This window comes from Schistocerca serialis, chromosome 5 (genome assembly GCF_023864345.2).
Source record: "Schistocerca serialis cubense isolate TAMUIC-IGC-003099 chromosome 5, iqSchSeri2.2, whole genome shotgun sequence".
In the NCBI taxonomy this organism is placed as follows: Eukaryota; Metazoa; Arthropoda; class Insecta; order Orthoptera; family Acrididae; genus Schistocerca; species Schistocerca serialis.
The window spans coordinates 620,267,045-620,284,949 of record NC_064642.1 but is presented as its reverse complement, the minus strand read 5'-3'; the positions used below and the strand labels follow the sequence as shown (position 1 = coordinate 620,284,949).

The 17,905-nt window shown below is 43.8% G+C and overlaps 1 non-coding gene across 1 annotated transcript; it reads right to left on the bottom strand.

Moving 5' to 3' along the window:
* Positions 1 to 467: 467 nt before the first annotated feature.
* On the bottom strand, positions 468 to 541 carry Trnat-ugu (transfer RNA threonine (anticodon UGU)). The gene has a single exon. It is a non-coding gene; the product is annotated as a tRNA-Thr (tRNA).
* Between the last annotated feature and the right edge of the window lie 17,364 nt (positions 542 to 17,905).

Below are 17,905 nucleotides of genomic sequence, written 5' to 3'. Positions count from 1 at the left end.
TAGACTGTGGTGACAATGTTTTGAGAAGAAATTACGGTCTTTATCTTAACGACTTTTTCCTGTGGATATACGCTTTCAAGCCAGCCATACTAGTCCTTCAACATAGATAAATGAAATATTTATCATTATGGTACCGTAAAAAAATGGATATTTAATTTTAGTCTTGTCAGTGACATACTGGTACAGTCATGCCTCGCAAAAATAGTTAACTTCATTCAGTGTAGTTTTCACGGACGGAATTTGCACCAATGATGATCTATGTTCCATGTGAATAGGCCTGTGAGTAGTGCGAAGAACTTCTTGTGGGCCCACGTACCGTTATATACGAAGACAGTAACTTGTTCTCGAAAGAACAGTTACTGTTGATGACCGTGCAGCTTTTCCCTGGAATAAATGATGACTAACTGACAACCTCAGCTGCTGACAGGTGTTGTTGATATACCTCGATGTGGACAGCTGAAAATGTGTGCCCCGACCGGGACTCGAACCCGGGATCTCCTGCTTACATGGCAGACGCTCTATCCATCTGAGCCACCGAGGACACAGATAAATAGCGCGACTGCACGGACTTATCCCTTGCACGCTTCCCGTGAGACGCATTCCCAACTGTCCACAATTCTACATATGTATTGTACCTTATAGACATTTGCCCACGGTCATCAACAGTAACTCTTCTTTCGACAACAAGTTATTGTCTTCGTATATATATAGTTAAAGGCTACCCAGCCATTGACCTTCGTCTGTGTGAACGCGCACAGGTTGGCTCAGATGGATAGAGCGTCTGCCATGTACGCAGGAGATCCCGGGTTCGAGTCTCGGTCGGGGCACACATTTTCAGCTGTCCACATCGAGGTATATCAACAACACCTGTCAGCAGCTGAGGTTGTCAGTTAGTCATCATTTATTCAAGTACCGTTTTCCAAGATGGCGGCCATGACGTCAGCTTATTACGCAAGTACCGTTATCGGTTATTCAAGTGCACCAGCGGAATTTTCTGCCTTGTGGCCGTTAGTGTTCCAGTTACCTGCCCTGGCCACTAACGTAATTTCAGGTAGTGTCCTTTCCTGACTTGTCGCTAACACAGTGTGTAGTTTTGACAGCTTAACACGTATACATATTTGATTGAGGATAATTCCGCCCGTAACATTTTGTGTTAGAATTCTCATGTATCGATTGCTGGCAAGCTAGTCGTTTGTTGGTCGGTCCCTGGCTGTCCCTTGGTTGGGTTCCGACGGATCTAGTGTAGTTGGGCTCACCACCTGCCTCACCTATGTGAAAGAGGGTAGACCGACCCCCTGGAGGCTTCTGACAAAGGAACCTCCCCATCGCACCCCCCTCAGATTTAGTTATAATTTGGCACAGTGGATACGCCTTGAAAAACTGAACACAGATCAGTCGAGAAAACAGGAAGAAGCTGTGTGGAACTATGAAAAAATAAGCAAAATATACAAACTGAGTAGTCCATGCCAAGATAGGCAACAACAAGGATAGTGTGACACCAGGAGTGCTGTGGTCCCGTGGTTAGCGTGAGCAGCTGCCGAACAAGAGGTTCTTGGTTCAAGTCTTCCCTCCGGTAAAAAGTTTAAATTTTTATTTTCAGACAATTATCAGAGTTGAGGCACTCACACAAAATCAATTTCGCTCTCCAAAATTCCAGGACATGTTCAGATTTGCTTGTACATATGCAGGATTTGACGGTCTACACACGGAATAATTTGAAAACGTTAAAAACATATGTTTTGGCAGAGCACAGAGAAAACTGTGCGACTGTAAAACTGTTGCATTCATTTGTTGCAGTTTATGTGACACACTCTTATGTTTTCATCACTTTTTTGGGAGTCATTATCACATGTACAAGAAAACCTAAATCGGGCAAGTTAGAAGAATCTCTTTACCCATTCGCCAAGTGTGCAAGTTTGGTGGGTCGACAAGAATACTGTCATGTGACGCACATGCCGTCACCAGTATCGTATAGAATATATCAGACGTGTTTTCCTGGATCAAATGTTTTCGGTTCCCATTGGAGAGGCACGTCAAATGGTTCATATGGCTCTGAGCACTATGGGACTTAACATCTATGGTCACCAGTCCCCTAGAACTACTGAAACCTAACTAACCTAAGGACAGCACACAACACCCAGCCATCACGAGGCAGAGAAAATCCCTGACCCCGCCGGGAATCGAACCCGGGAACCCGGGCGTGGGAAGCGAGAACGCTACCGCACGACCACGAGATGCGGGCGGAGAGGCACGTCCTTTCGTCTACTAATCGCACGGTTTTGCGGTGCGGTCGCAAAACACAGACACTAAAACTTATTACAGTGAACAGAGACGTCAATGAATAAGCGGACAGATCATAACTAAAGCAAGTAAACTTTTCGCTTAAGGGTAGACTCGAACCAAGGACATCTCGCTCCGCAGCTGCTCACGCTAACCACGCGACCACGGCGCTCCTGTGCCCACATTAACCTTGATGTTGTCTATGTTCCTATGGACTACTCAGTTTTTATATTTGGCTTATTTTTTTCATAGTTCCACACAACTTCTTCCTGTTTTCTCGACTGATCTGTGTTCAGTTTTTCAAGGCCTATCCACTGTGCCAAATTATAACTAAATCTGAGGGGGGTGGGTTGGGGAGGTTCCCTTGTGAGTGCCGTTGTCTTTACCGTCTTTCTCACCGGTGTTTAATTGCCTGTTTAAAATCTATCACAGCCAATGATTAAAACAGCCTTGGTTTTACTGTGTTTTATGTAAATTAAAAGTCTTCACCCACGTATAAGTAAGTTTGAATTTCGGGAAGTGGATATTTGCTGAAAGGTTATTGCCGTTGCCTTGTCTTTTCTTTTAGTGCGGTTTCAGCTACTTATGGTTATATTGTTTAAAATTTTGGAAAATTAATTGTGAGCCTACAGCCGCTGGGAACCTTATTCTTTTAATTACTCTTTAAACAAAAACAATGCGGCCTCCTGCCTTTGAAAGGTTATGGTAATTTATTTTAAAATCTTGAAAATTTTACTGTGGGTTCAGCCGTTTGTATTGGATCTTGTTTATGTTGGAAGAAACACGGATTACAAAGATAATTTTTAATTACGGTTGTAAGCTAAAAAAAACTGTAGGATGGATAGAAGCAGTAAAGAAAGACGCCACCAAAATAGGTGTTACAGAAGAAATATTACGCGACACGAATCACTTTAGGCTACTGATAGAAAATGCAAACTATAAAGAAGATGTGCCAAAAAAATGGTTCAAATGGCTGTGAGCACTATGGGACTTAACTTAAACCTAACTAACCTAAGGACATCACACACATATATGCCCGAAGCAGGATTCGAACCTTCGACCGTAGCGGCAGCGCGGTTCCAGACTGTAGCGCCTAGAACCATGAGCCAAAACCTCGACCCAAGAGAGTGTGGACAGATGAGCAGAGACGAGCAGTTGGCGAGAAAATGAAGAAGTACTGGGAAGAACGGAAGAAAAACAAGCACCATAACTCGTAAGTTGTATGCGGTCCACAGCTGGACAAATTCATAAATTAAGAAAAATTGTAATTGCGTGTCTTCAGTCACTTGAAATTTACCTTGTTGATTATTTCGATTTCTTGTTTGGAGGCCTTCAGGCGTGAAAGATTTTGAGTTTGAAACTCGTAGTTGTAAAACTTCGGCTATGTGCCGCTTTAGTTACAAATATGTTATTAAATTACATTAAATTAAAATTTTAAGGTGAAACTGACCCCAACCTCACTTAGCCCTTTCCACAATCCTAATCACCTGTTCTGCCGAGCGGGTTTAAGGGGCGTCTCAAATACTATTGCTGTTTCAACCTATGGTCTCTGTCAAATGGGTAACGGTTGCTGCAAGCGCAGCAACCGTCATGAATAAAAGAAATAAATACGACCAGAGTCTCTATTGCTCGCGTCAGCGTTAGTCACATACTCCGTCGTTATGTGACACTGGGTAAAAACATATGACGTAAAACTCGCGCTTATGGCACCTGTCAGTAAAGAACTGTGTAATAAACAAGCATTCGACGCTGAACATGAAGCCTTTCAAAGAATTTTACCAGATTGTGATCCCACAACGAACTGAAGCATACCTGATCTAATATTCCGGTAGACAAAACTATAATAACAGTTTATAGCAAAATATTCGTTCCATTGCATATTGTCATCTGTCGATGATTTCTTTCCCATATCTGTATCAAATATTAGGCTTGTACATTGCGTGACACATGTCATGCCGAAGAAATTTCTATCTGTGTTATTTTGCACAGTTGAAACTTGTGTTACTACGACACGAAGGACCTCAAGCAGTGCTCTCAGGAAGAGAGGAAGTTTAGGGCTGAAGCTTCCGCCTGCGACATTGTCGTAAGAGGCGGACCTTAGGGTCAGAGTGGATAAGAAAGGATATTGCTTGTTGTATCTGTCGAGTTGACAATATCACGGAGTCTGCTGGTTAATACATGAGTCAAATATCTTCATATCCATTATTGAGCCTGTGATGACAATTTTTTGCCGTTGACCTCCGAAAAAAGGTGATTAATTGTACAATAACCTCACCTAGAACTTGTCTGCAGGACGTAGTTATTGTTTTATTCTATTTATCTCTATTTCTTAATATTTAATCTTTTACATTGTATATTTATTTTTAATGAGAAGTCAAAAAACACAGATGAAATTTATGTATTCGTCTGCGGTTACTGCGGTATTCACAACAAAACCTGTTAACAGAATACAGTAGGATTCGTAGGAAATTGACTAGTGAGTTATTTTTTCCACAAATCTTTGCAAAATTTCTATCGAAATGACGAGGAACAAGTCATTTTAAAGCCATGTGTACAAGATCTTTATGTATCAGATCCATTATACTTATATTTGATAAGGAGAATATGTTCATCCCTGTCACTACCCTTGTTTGGAGTGAAAGACAGATTTAACAAGGAAACACATTTTTCTACTGCACTTCACATGATATCAGTGTACAATTAACTATTCTTCTGAGAAACACGGAGAGTTATCTAGAAGAAACTATTTCAGATTAGATTTCAAAAAATTTTGCTCGGTGAAAAACATTTTATGGTACAGGCCAGCAGGGCATACAATAAAAACTTTTGTTGCGTCACATCAAGTTCTTTTCAGAGTTATTGCTTTCTTTAATAACGAAATCTGAACTTTTAATGGTTTGTTTATAACGAAACTCATCAGCGATTGCGGCATACGTATTTTGCGAAGTTGGAATTAGAATGTCCGACTTCTTTAAGAGGCGTTAGCTAGTGAACTCTACATTTCATTCATAATGATCACTTTTGTACAGATAATACAAGTACTTTATTCCTAAGTGATATGTTACCTTGACAAATTGTACCATTATAAGACATGCATGTTGACATGTTTTGTTTGTTCCCAAGACTATATGTTTAACAAAACTGAATATATTGTCACTTTCTTAAAACTAAGAGTCCATTGGCAGTAAACGACACATATTTCCGTGAGAAACATCATTTTCTTCTCATGCTGTTTGAGTGACCATGTTACTTAAACCCTGTGTCTTCTGCACGACGTACCATCTCAGGTTTATGTTCGTTAGGCGACAGGTCAAACACATATATGAAAACGTTCAGCACTATTTTAGTATTCTTCTTGTTAAATGTAACAAAAATCAATTGTTCGTCATATCTTTTTTAAAAGAATTTCATGAACAACACAATTCCTTGAACAGATTACAGCAAATAGCAACAGGTATTACAGATAATTTTAAAACTAAGGCAACGAGAGCTAAGGTAATTGTACACAACTGACTGACAATTCAAACAATACAAAAGGTATTTCCGTACAGGTGTTAAAACTACGAAAATATAAAACTGAATGAAAAGTCCAATAGCCCGCTGTAGACGTATTTATTTAAGTCAAATGGAGACTCACAGAACCGGTTTCGCAACTTTTCAGTTGCATCTTCTGGTGTATATAATGCTATGTAATATAGTCTAGAGAGCTATTACAGAACGCCGGAAAGTAACAGTTGGCATGGGTAGTCAAAGTTCTCAGCTTTCTTCGATTGATCGAAACTATCATCAATGATGAATGTCCAGCCTGTGTTAAAATCATGAACCGTCGTCACTTTGTTGATTAAAATATGTTCCTATGTGTCTCAGTCAGGCAACAGACGATGCCCCATTGGACATTCATTTCTGATGATGGTTTTTATTAACTGAAGAAGGCTGATAACTTTGTCTATCCATGGCAACTATTACTTTGCGGTCTTCTGTAATAACTACTTAGACTACATGACACAACATTATATACACTAGAAGATGCAACTGAAAAGTAGCGAAACCGGTTGCGTGAGTCTCCAAACGACTTAAATAAATACAGTTACAGCGGTCTATTGGCCTTTTCATTTAGTTTTATATTTTAATGATTTTAACACTATATGCAAACACCTGTAACACTGAATTGTCTATCAATTATGAACAGGTTGTGGTAGTTTGATATTTAAGGGCTGTAATATTGCGTGATGAAACGTATATACATCATTCTTATTTTAAAAGGACTTTAGGAATTCCTTTGTGTATACAGGGTGATTTTTTCCACCTTCTACAAACTCTAGGGATTGATCGATGAGAGGATACTGAACGAAAAACGTCTAATGAAGTATGTCCGAAAATGCATGGTTTCCATGCTGGAGACCATTTATTCACTCAAACATTGTTACAGAGATTGCGGTCTAACATGCGCTATACCAAGCAGCCACAATTGCAGTACGTGTTGAAAATGGATTCCATGTGCCTCAACGCAAGCATGCACGCACCGTAGAAAGTTTTGTCTCACACGTTCACATCGTCCAGGCTGAATCGGAACAGTGTCAAAGTCAGCATGAATACGCTGCTCCAATGTCTCCACATCTGGAATGGGCTCTGCAAACACTATACTTTTGAGATGCCCCCGTAACCAAAAATCGCACGGATCGAGGTCTGGCGAACGAGCAGGCCATGCAACTTGACCCCCTCGTCCGATCCATTGGCGAGGGAAGACACGATTGAGCTGCGTCCTGACGTTAAAGGCGAAGTGGGCTGGAGCACCATAGTGTAGCAGCTACATACCCTTCGAATTATCAGTGGCACTTCTTCCAGCAGGGGAGGCAGAGTCACCCGCAAGAAACGCCGATAGTTCCGGCTTTTTAGGCGTCGTGGAAGGAAGAGTGGTCCCAAAATACGGTCGCAATTACTCCGGCTCACACATTCCGGCTGCCCGATGCTGATGATTCGCTTTCACCATACCATGATGGTCCTGCACACTACCCCACAGATGACTATTGTGGAAGTTGAAGATAACACTCCGCGTAAAGGTAGCCTCATCTGTGAACAGGATGGATCTACATCTACATCTACATTTATACTCCGCAAGCCACCCAACGGTGTGACACAGATCTCGGAATCGTGGTTGCCTGGTGAAGAAACCAGCGACAAAACTGCTCCCGATGTGGAATGTCTGTCGCTTGTAAGTCCTACACACGCTGTAAGTGATAAGGATAGGCCGCGCCGAGTGGCCGTGCGGTTTGAGGCACCATGTCACGGATTGCGCGGCCCCTCCCGCCGGAGGTTCGAGTCCTCCCTCGGCCTTGAGAGTATGTGTGTTGTTCTTAGCATAAGTTAGTTTAAGTAGTGTGTAAGTCTACGAACCGATGACCTCCGCAGTTTGGTCCCATAGGAATTCATACACATTCGATCATTTGATAACGGTAGTATCAATTGTCATTGCGAATGTTTCACACGGTCGTGTGGCTTACCCTGTACTGGCGAGCCTGGTACTGACACGGTGGTCGCCTTCCACAATGTTAATCACTTTTTCCTCCAAATCTGGTGTCCGAACATTTCGGGTACGCCCTTCACGATCTCGTGCTTCGTGAAACGACCCCACCTCAGGCAAACAGCGAAACACAGTTGTAAACATTGAATGCTGTGGTTGTTGTCGGCGGGGATAGGTCTCCTAATACAACCTTACTACCTGCCGCCCGTCGCCATTTGCCTTTCCATAAGTAAACACCATGCCGGCAAGCTGTCGATTCGAATATGGGACTATTGTGTACAACGCTGTATCACATCCACGACGAGGTGCGTCAGCAAGAGAAGTGAAACTGACACAACATTACCAATGACTATGGGAGGAGGGGGCTCTAGGGCATGACGTATGAGGAACAGCAAAATCCTCTACGACGAAACCAAGCATACTGCATGACACAGCGCGTATTAGACCGAAGTCTCCGTAGCAAAGTATGACTGAATAAATGGTCTCTAGTGTGGAAACCACGCGTTTCGAGACCTAAATTCATCCCATATTCTGTCATCGATCAATCCCCACAATTTGTACACGGTGGAAAAAAAAATCACCCTATATAAATATGAAATTACTCTTGAGTACATAGCTTTATGGAACATTTTAGAAAAAAATGTGAATAATAGAGTTAGATGATAATTACTTAGACTTTTTTCTGTCGTCTTTCTTATCAAGAGGTTTAAAAATAGCATATTGAAATCAGTATCATCCAAATGGCGCGTCTGATGATTATTTCACGACGTAAAGTGGAGTATTTACTTTTTCATACTGAATACGTGGTTCCCAACAGGTGCTCTCTACCTTTACGCCCTCACATTGAGCAACATGTGTGTATGTTGTTTCTGCGTTCGTAGTGAATTGAGTTAGAGTCTGACACAGTTGTGTAATGAAGCAGGTGTAGCTCATGAGGCTGTGCCGCATATAGACTAGACATGTACAGGAGCCAATTTCATTAAAAATAAGCTGACGGACGGGTTTCTTCCCCAGTGTGATAACCTTTTATCGAAAAAGCGTTGGGTAGGAACGTACGCCGGGAAGCGCATAGAACGAAAAGGTTTGTGTGTGTGCGGCGATACGTTTCACAAGGCGCATCTTTCGTTTCCTTTTGGTTCCTCTCTGCCAACAGTAACAGAAATAGGAAACAGCAGCATCGCGGGAAGGATATATCTATGAAGGGCGGAGGGCTGAGCGGTGCTTGGCCTGGTTGCTCACTGAGACAGACGTAGCACCAGCGGCAGCAGCAACAGTGGCTGGGATGCGATCCTTGCAAGGTGGGGGCACCAGTTCCTCCGTCTGCTATCCACTGTGCAGGGCCAAGCGCAGAACACGCAGCTGCCAGTAAAGGGGACACGAGCCGTCACCGCGCAGGTTATAAATACACCAGGAGGAGTAGACCAAATCACAATATTTTTCATTCGACAGGACGCACATCATGGCACACGTCACAATATTACATTTTCAAAAGGAAAGGTCCAGAATAGCTGCAATAATTGATATTCCTTATTACAGCAACTGTTTCGGCGTTATTGGCATTCTCAAGTAAAGTCTAGTTTGATTTGACGTCCATGTTGCATCCTCACAGTGAAGAAAAATGCAACACATCATGATCGGCATGCGATTATTCATCACAATTCATGACAACAGTGTTTATAGCAAAACCTAGTCCCGCCAACAAGGTTAATCCTTAACCCGAAACAACAGTCTCTCAGTTCCATAGTTCAATTTTAACGCTGCGGGTGGTAGCGCTGCAAAAAACACTTTCTTTTCCAGTATCTTTGCTTTAATGTTTGCCGCGTGTAAAGCAACATTCAACAATCAGATTGAGTTTGTCAGTCTAACGATAAAGTATATTATTTAGAACTGAGCGCGAAATTGGGTACCTCTCTGACCGCATGTTTAGCATTACGTGTAATAATCAGGCAAGTCGAATAGTCCACATGTTTCTAATTACAGCGTATTTTCCTTTCAATTGTTTTTTCGGACTTTATTTCATAGCTTTTTATTATATGCATAATTCGTTAAAAAATGGCTCTGAGCACTATGGGACTTAACTGCTGTGGTCATCAGACCCCTAGAACTTAGAACTACTTAAACCTAACTAACCTAAGGACATCACACACATCCATGCCCGAGGCAGGATGCGAACCTGCGACGGTAGCGGTCACGCGGTTCCTGACTGAAGCGCCTTTAACCGCACGGCCACACCGGCCGGCCATAATTCGTTAGTTTTCAGCTGTAGCATGGAGCAATTTTCTAAGAAGAATAGCAACTCTGCAGCTGATCCACATTATGAATCTTGCGTGCAGTAGGGAATATGTGGTATAGGTGAAGAAGAAAATGGGAATGACGATGACATTTTTGATGATTACTGTGCTGATTCTCATCTTGTTGTAGCCGGTGGTTACCATGAAACAATGTGTGCTACGAGTGAAGGAAATACTTCATTGGAAGAAGAGCCAGTTGTGACCTATACCACGGATAATTATTCACACCAAAGAGACTTTTATCGCATACTCAACAAAACATTCTGATAGGAGGAATGCTTGCACATAAAAGTAGACATGGAATTTGGCGTAAACGCCTACCAAATCTCGAATACAGGAGAATAATTTGATGACGACGTGTTAGAGTTATACCAACTTTTTGAATGGAAAAGAGGAAGAGATGTATAGGGCGTCCTGCATCAGAGAAAAGGAAAAGGGCATATAAGCAGTGGTATGGATGCACCAAACGTGGTCAGCCAGTTTGCCTGAAAGATGGTAGGAAAATCTGCGTCGAGTGGGAAAATTTTCTGAGAACTAATATCTTCAGTTCATTTGATTATCAACTTAATTTATTTTTTTTGCAGTCTGTTTGATTTATACCCGTAAATATCGCGACTGGTGTAACTATACTAGCAGTAATTTCACGACTCGTACTACATGACTCCACACACACACACACACACACACACACACACACACACACACACACACACACAAACACAGTCTCATGTTCATTTTAAATAACGTAATCAACGAAGCATGTAGAAGCGCTGAATGGCATTTCATCTCCTTATAATGTGAAATAGTTGACTATTTACTTAACCTTCTTCAGGTAACGCGGAGTTACGTGATAGTTCTAGTAACACATACTTAAGAGATGATTCAGGTTAACAGAAACGTGATTCTTATAAAAATCGGGTTCTGGCAACGCTGTAACTGTATGCATCATGGCCAAGAACAGGCAGCAAGAACTCTGCCCATCGCCGGAGCTGTCCCATTATCACAGCGAGACGAGGCAATGCCGGGGGGAAGCGGTAAGCAGACTTGCTGATGTCTGCGTTGCGTTCGTGCCAAACATTTTTTCAGTTAAAACATTTAAATTACATCCAATTTACGTATCAACACAGGGGTATCTTGTGCGTTTATTCTGTTACTGTCACCTGTAAACATTAAGTCATATGAGTAACTTATTAAAAACGTAGACGACCACTTCATTTCGTCTATGACACAAAGACAGCGAACAGAAAATATTAGATGGTTATACCAAAGTCGTCTGTATCCAGTGAAGTACAAAGAACACAACAGGAAGCTACACTACATTGCACGTTGCTCCATTTCCACTCTGTACCTTTGACGTCCGGCCTCACCTTCAAAAAATGGTTCAAATGGCTATGAGCACTATGGGACTTAACATCTGAGGTCATCAGTCCCCTAGAACTTAGAACTAGTTAAACCTAACTAGCCTAAGGACATCACATACATCCATGCGCGAGGCAGGATTCGAACCTGCGACCATAGCGGTCGCGTCGTTCCAGAATAAAGCGCCTAGGGGCCAGAGCCTCTACCTACACGTAAGAGAAAAGTTCACTTTAGATAAGGTGTTCAATGGACCACCTTGCATTTGCAAACACTTCGCTGGACCATGCTTTGCTGTACCGTACGCAACACAGCTGCATCCAAAAATGCCGAAGCAGCATGCAAGAGAGCTGTTAGGTCGTGTACATCGGTGGGTGGAGTAACATAACTTGTTCCTTTAATTGTCCCCATAAATAAAAATCTAGTGTGTTAAGGTCCGGGGAACGTAGAGGCCAGAACATTGTATCTCCATGACCAATTTATTTCCCTGGAAACGATTCATTTAAATACACTCCTGGAAGTTGAAATAAGAACACCGTGAATTCATTGTCCCAGGAAGGGGAAACTTTATTGACACATTCCTGGGGTCAGATACATCACATGATCACATTGACAGAACCACAGGCACATAGACACAGGCAACAGAGCATGCACAATGTCGGCACTAGTACAGTGTATATCCACCTTTCGCAGCAATGCAGGCTGCTATTCTCCCATGGAGACGATCGTAGAGATGCTGGATGTAGTCCTGTGGAACGGCTTGCCATGCCATTTCCACCTGGTGCCTCAGTTGGACCAGCGTTCGTGCTGGACGTGCAGACCGCGTGAGACGACGCTTCATCCAGTCCCAAACATGCTCAATGAGGGACAGATCCGGAGACCTTGCTGGCCAGGGTAGTTGACTTACACCTTCTAGAGCACGTTGGGTGGCACGGGATACATGCGGACGTGCATTGTCCTGTTGGAACAGCAAGTTCCCTTGCCGGTCTAGGAATGGTAGAACGATGGGTTCGATGACGGTTTGGATGTACCGTGCACTATTCAGTGTCCCCTCGACGATCACCAGTGGTGTACGGCCAGTGTAGGAGATCGCTCCCCACACCATGATGCCGGGTGTTGGCCCTGTGTGCCTCGATCGTATGCAGTCCTGATTGTGGCGCTCACCTGCACGGCGCCAAACACGCATACGACCATCATTGGCACCAAGGCAGAAGCGACTCTCATCGCTGAAGACGACACGTCTCCATTCGTCCCGCCATTCACGCCTGTCGCGACATCACTGGAGGCGGGCTGCACGATGTTGGGGCGTGAGCGGAAGACGGCCTAACGGTGTGCGGGACCGTAGCCCAGCTTCATGGAGACGGTTGCGAATGGTCCTCGCCGATACCCCAGGAGCAACAGTGTCCCCAATTTGCTGGGAAGTGGCGGTGCGGTCCCCTACGGCACTGCGTAGGATCCTACGGTCTTGGGCGTGCATCCGTGCGTCGCTGCGGTCCGGTCCCAGGTCGACGGGCACGTGCACCTTCCGCCGACCACTGGCGACAACATCGATGTACTGTGGAGACCTCACGCCCCACGTGTTGAGCAATTCGGCGGTACGTCCACCCGGCCTCCCGCATGCCCACTATACGCCCTCGCTCAAAGTCCGTCAACTGCACATACGGTTCACGTCCACGCTGTCGCGGCATGCTACCAGTGTTAAAGACTGCGATGGAGCTCCGTATGCCACGGCAAACTGGCTGACACTGACGGCGGCGGTGCACAAATGCTGCGCAGCTAGCGCCATTCGACGGTCAACACCGCGGTTCCTGGTGTGTCCGCTGTGCCGTGCGTGTGATCATTGCTTGTACAGCCCTCTCGCAGTGTCCGGAGCAAGTATGGTGGGTCTGACACACCGGTGTCAATGTGTTCTTTTTTCCATTTCCAGGAGTGTAGTTACGCACATTCGTCCGAAGTGTGTTGGTTCACCATCATGCCGAAACCACAGCTGTCACCGAATACTAATGCGTCAGACTAAGCATTGCAAGGAAATGTGCGACACGAGAGCGCATTCAACTTATTCGGCAATAAGTAAGGGCTCAAATGCACTCCTCCCACGGTTGCAGCCCGCTAGGTGATGCCAAAGTGTGCCTGAAGGCCATGTTGACGGGTGACATATGGGTTATGTTCAGATCAATAATAGTTGTTGTGGAGGTTGCAAATACCTTTGGGATTGAAACTGGATTCGCCAGTCCACATCAAGTAATTAATAAAATTTTCGTTATTTTCCATTTAGTGCAAAAGCCATTCACAAAACTGTACTTCTGGAATGTTGTTCTCTATCCGCTGGTGCTGAGCTAAACTGCAATGATATGGATACATCTCTACATGGAGCAACATTTCTACAATCAGTCTTTCAGATATATGGAACTTCCATGCAATATCATGGGTACTTCACAGAGATTAATGTTTAACAACTTCAAGAACCGCGTCCTATGTTTGTGGAGTACGTCTACCTCTTGGACCATCTCTGGCCATTACTTGTGGACGAAGATTACCAGTTTCCCGAAGCGTTGCTCCAGGCGACAAAAAACATTCTCAGCGGGATGGCGTCGTTGAGTGTACCGTGCAGCATACGCACTACCACCAGCAGCGGAAGCAGCAGGCTGGTTATTGGATGCGCCAAGCACCAAAAGCATATCGATATTCACCGTTTGCGTAATCCATCGAGAAGCCGCCCTTCATGAATTTGACCTCTGCGCGGTTAGTATGCATTGCATGTTTAATGGATCCCATTGTCACGTGATATGATGATGTCATGTGAAAAAATGAAGTCTTCTTTATGAACGGCGAGAACTGGGGAACAGACGTCCAAAAAATTAAGAAGGAATCCGACAAAGATTCGAACCATAGCTCCATGGTGCACGTGGGTTGAGTGTCCAAGCAGCCTAACTCAGTGAGCTACGAGGGCTAGTCTGGCAGTGCAGGCTGATACACATTCTTCTGAACATTTCGATGCACAGCTCTGAATATTTCGTTGCTCTACACTATGTGACAGTGTTGCGAGCTCTCCTTGTCATACACGTGTTTTCAAAATGCACCCATCCTGATATTGGTAGATAAGATTTTGTCTTGAATATGGATGAGGAGCCTCATGGCAACGTCCAAGCGAGGCAATTTTTATTCACAAAGTCACACACATTTTGAATAGTGTAACGATGAACTCCACCCATGAAGGTATTAAAACTAAACACGCAATGAAGTTTCTGAACACCACGTTCGCAGAGCTGGGCAGGGAATGTGCCAGGAGCGCGAGGTGCCGCTCAGACATCAAAGACACCGCAGATTCTCGGAAGCGACCTCCCAGTAAGCCAGAACACTTGTGCACGTGGACTGAGGCGAACTAACGTCACCTGGCTGGCTGTACACGTCACTTCCACACAGCTCACCGAAGCTTCACAGGATGCGGCGCCATACGCCGCCACTGAAAATAGATGCAGCTGTCTTCGACGTGAGCAGCTGTGACGCTACTGCTTCTGACACCCCTACTGCAGCGCCGCCGTGTTTCAGTTCCGTCGTGGAGTCTCGTGACGAAGAAGCCTTCCTTTTACTTCTACTACGGTATAAGAAATCACCAGTTTCCAGAAGGAAGCTACAGTCCTCAACAAGACGACGGTAAGTTTCGTTTGGATTTTCCTAATGTCGCTGGGATCAATTATGGAACATGTAGAAAATTTTTCGTCACCCTCTAAATGTATGTTCAGACCTTGCTCAAGATATCTGCGCTCTGAATGAGAATTTAACAAATATAGCATTCGATTATCCATCATTTATACAATCGAAGGAAACAAGAAAGAAAAAAGCGCACCTGGCAGGAGTTATGAATAAACTGTCACAAACTGAGATTCATACAAGTATCGAAGGACAATGGAAAAACGTAAAATTGTAAAATTTGGCGTCCATTGGATGACAGTGTCACGCTGCAGCGTAGTTTCCCACACAGCTGGCAAAGATAGTAAACAGGGGCATGTCGCTATCAGGGCATAAAATCTTTGTAAATTTCTCTCCGTGTCCTCAGATGGACAGAAAATGTGCCTCACAGACACATCCTTGCAACACAAATGTCAGAATTTGAGAGAGGACGTGTAGTTGGGCTCAAAAAAGTCGTAGCTGTTGGTAAATCTTTCGGGATGTGATGTCGTGGTCCAAGAAACTCTTCTATTCCTGACGTTTCGTCCAGGACTACGTTGGATATCCTAAGAGGCGCTCCTCCGCAGAGTCTTGCCGACTGACCGGTTGGACGTTCGAGAATACTATAGGAAAAGTGGGAGTGGTCAAGGTAACACGCTATGAGCAGAGATAATCCTTGTCAGAGATAAAACTTAACCATTGGTTGTCGTCTTGTCAAAGATAAAACTGTCTAGCGATTCCGCAAAGCTACTGTCCGCATGTTGTTAAGTTTCATTGCCTCGTCTTATCCTGATGCTTATAAATTTTAATGGCTACTCTATATAGTCGTGGATAATAACCCCCATGAACCATGGACCTTGCCGCTGGTGGGGAGGCTTGCGTGCCTCAGCGATACAGATGGCCGTACCGTATGTGCAACCACAACGGAGGGGTATCTGTTGAGAGGCCAGACAAACGCGTGGTTCCTGAGGAGGGGCAGCAGCCTTTTCAGTAGTTGCAGGGGCAACAGTCTGGATGATTGACTGATCTGGCCCTGTAACACTAACCAAAACGGCCTTGCTGTGCTGGTACTGCGAACGGCTGAAAGCAAGGAGAAACTATAGCCATAATTTTTCCTGAGGGCACGCAGCTTCACTGTATGGTTAAATGATGATGGCATCCTCTTGGGTAAAATATTCCGGAGGTAAAATAGTCCCCCATTCGGATCTCCGGGCGGGGACTACTTAAGAGGACGTCGTTATCAGGAGAAAGAAAACTGGCGTTCTACGAATCGGAGCGTGGAATGTCATATCCCTTAATCGGGCAGACAAATGGATAGGTTAAAGTTAGATATAGTGGGAATTAGTGAATTTCGGTGGCAGGAGGAACAAGACTTTTGGTCAGGTGAATACAGGGTTATAAATACAAAATCAAATAGGGGTAACGCAGGAGTAGGTTTAATAATGAACAAAAGATTAGGAGTGCGGGTAAGCTACTACAAATAGCATAGTGAACGCATTATTGTGGCCAAGATAGACACAAAGCCCATGCCTACTACAGTAGTACTAGGGTATTTCCCAACTGTGTCTGCAGATGATGAAGAAATTGATGCAATGTATGATGAGATAAAAGAAATTATTCAGGTAGTGAACGGAGGCGAAAATTTAATAGTCATGGGTGACTGGAATTCGAGAGTAGAAAAAGGCAGAGAAGGAAACATAGTGGGTGAATATGGATTGGGGGAGAGAAATGAAAGAGGAAGCCGTCTGGTAGAATTTTGCACGGAGCATAACTTAATCATAGCTAACACTTGGTTCAAGAATCATAAAAGAAGGTTGTATACCTGGAAGAATCCTGGAGATACTACAAGGTATCAAATAGATTATATAATGGTAAGGCAGAGATTTAGGAACCAGGTTTTAAATTGTAAGACATTTACAGGGGCAGATGTGGACTCTGACCACAATCTATTGGTTATGAACTGTAGATTAAAACTGAAGAAACTGCAAAAAGGTGGGAATTTAAGGAGTTGGGACATGGATAAACTGACTAAACCAGAGGTTGTACAGAGTTTCAGGGAGAGGATAAGGGAACAATTGACAGGAATGGGGGAAAGAAATACAGTAGAAGAAGAATGGGTAGCTCTGAGGGATGAAGTAGTGAAGGCGGCAGAAGATCAAGTAGGTAAAAAGACAAGGACTAGTAGAAATCCTTGGATAACAGAAGAAATATTGAATTTAATTGATGAAAGGAGAAAATATAAAAACGCAGTAAATGAAGCAGGGAGAAAGGAATACAAACATCTCAAAAATGAGATCGACAGAAAGTGCGAAATGGCTAAGCAGGGATGGCTAGAGGACAAGTGTAAGGATGTAGAGGCTTATCTCACTAGGGGTAAGATAGATACCGCCTACAGGAAAATTAAAGAGACCTTTGGAGAAAAGAGAGCCACTTGTATGAATATCAAGAGCTCAAATGGAAACCCAGTCCTAAGCAAAGAAGGGAAAGCAGAAAGGTGGAAGGAGTATATAGAGGGTCTATACAAGGGTGATGTACTTGAGGACAATATTATGGAAATTGAAGAGAATGTAGATGAAGATGAAATGGGAGACACGATACTGCGTGAAGAGTTTGACAGAGCACTGAAAGACCTGAGTCGAAACAAGGCCCTGGGAGTAGCCAACATTCCATTGGAACTACTGACGGCCTTGGGAGAGCCAGTTCTGACAAACCTCTACCATCTGGTGAGCAAGAAGTATGAGACAGGTGAAATACCCTTAGACTTCAAGAAGAATATAGTAATTCCAAT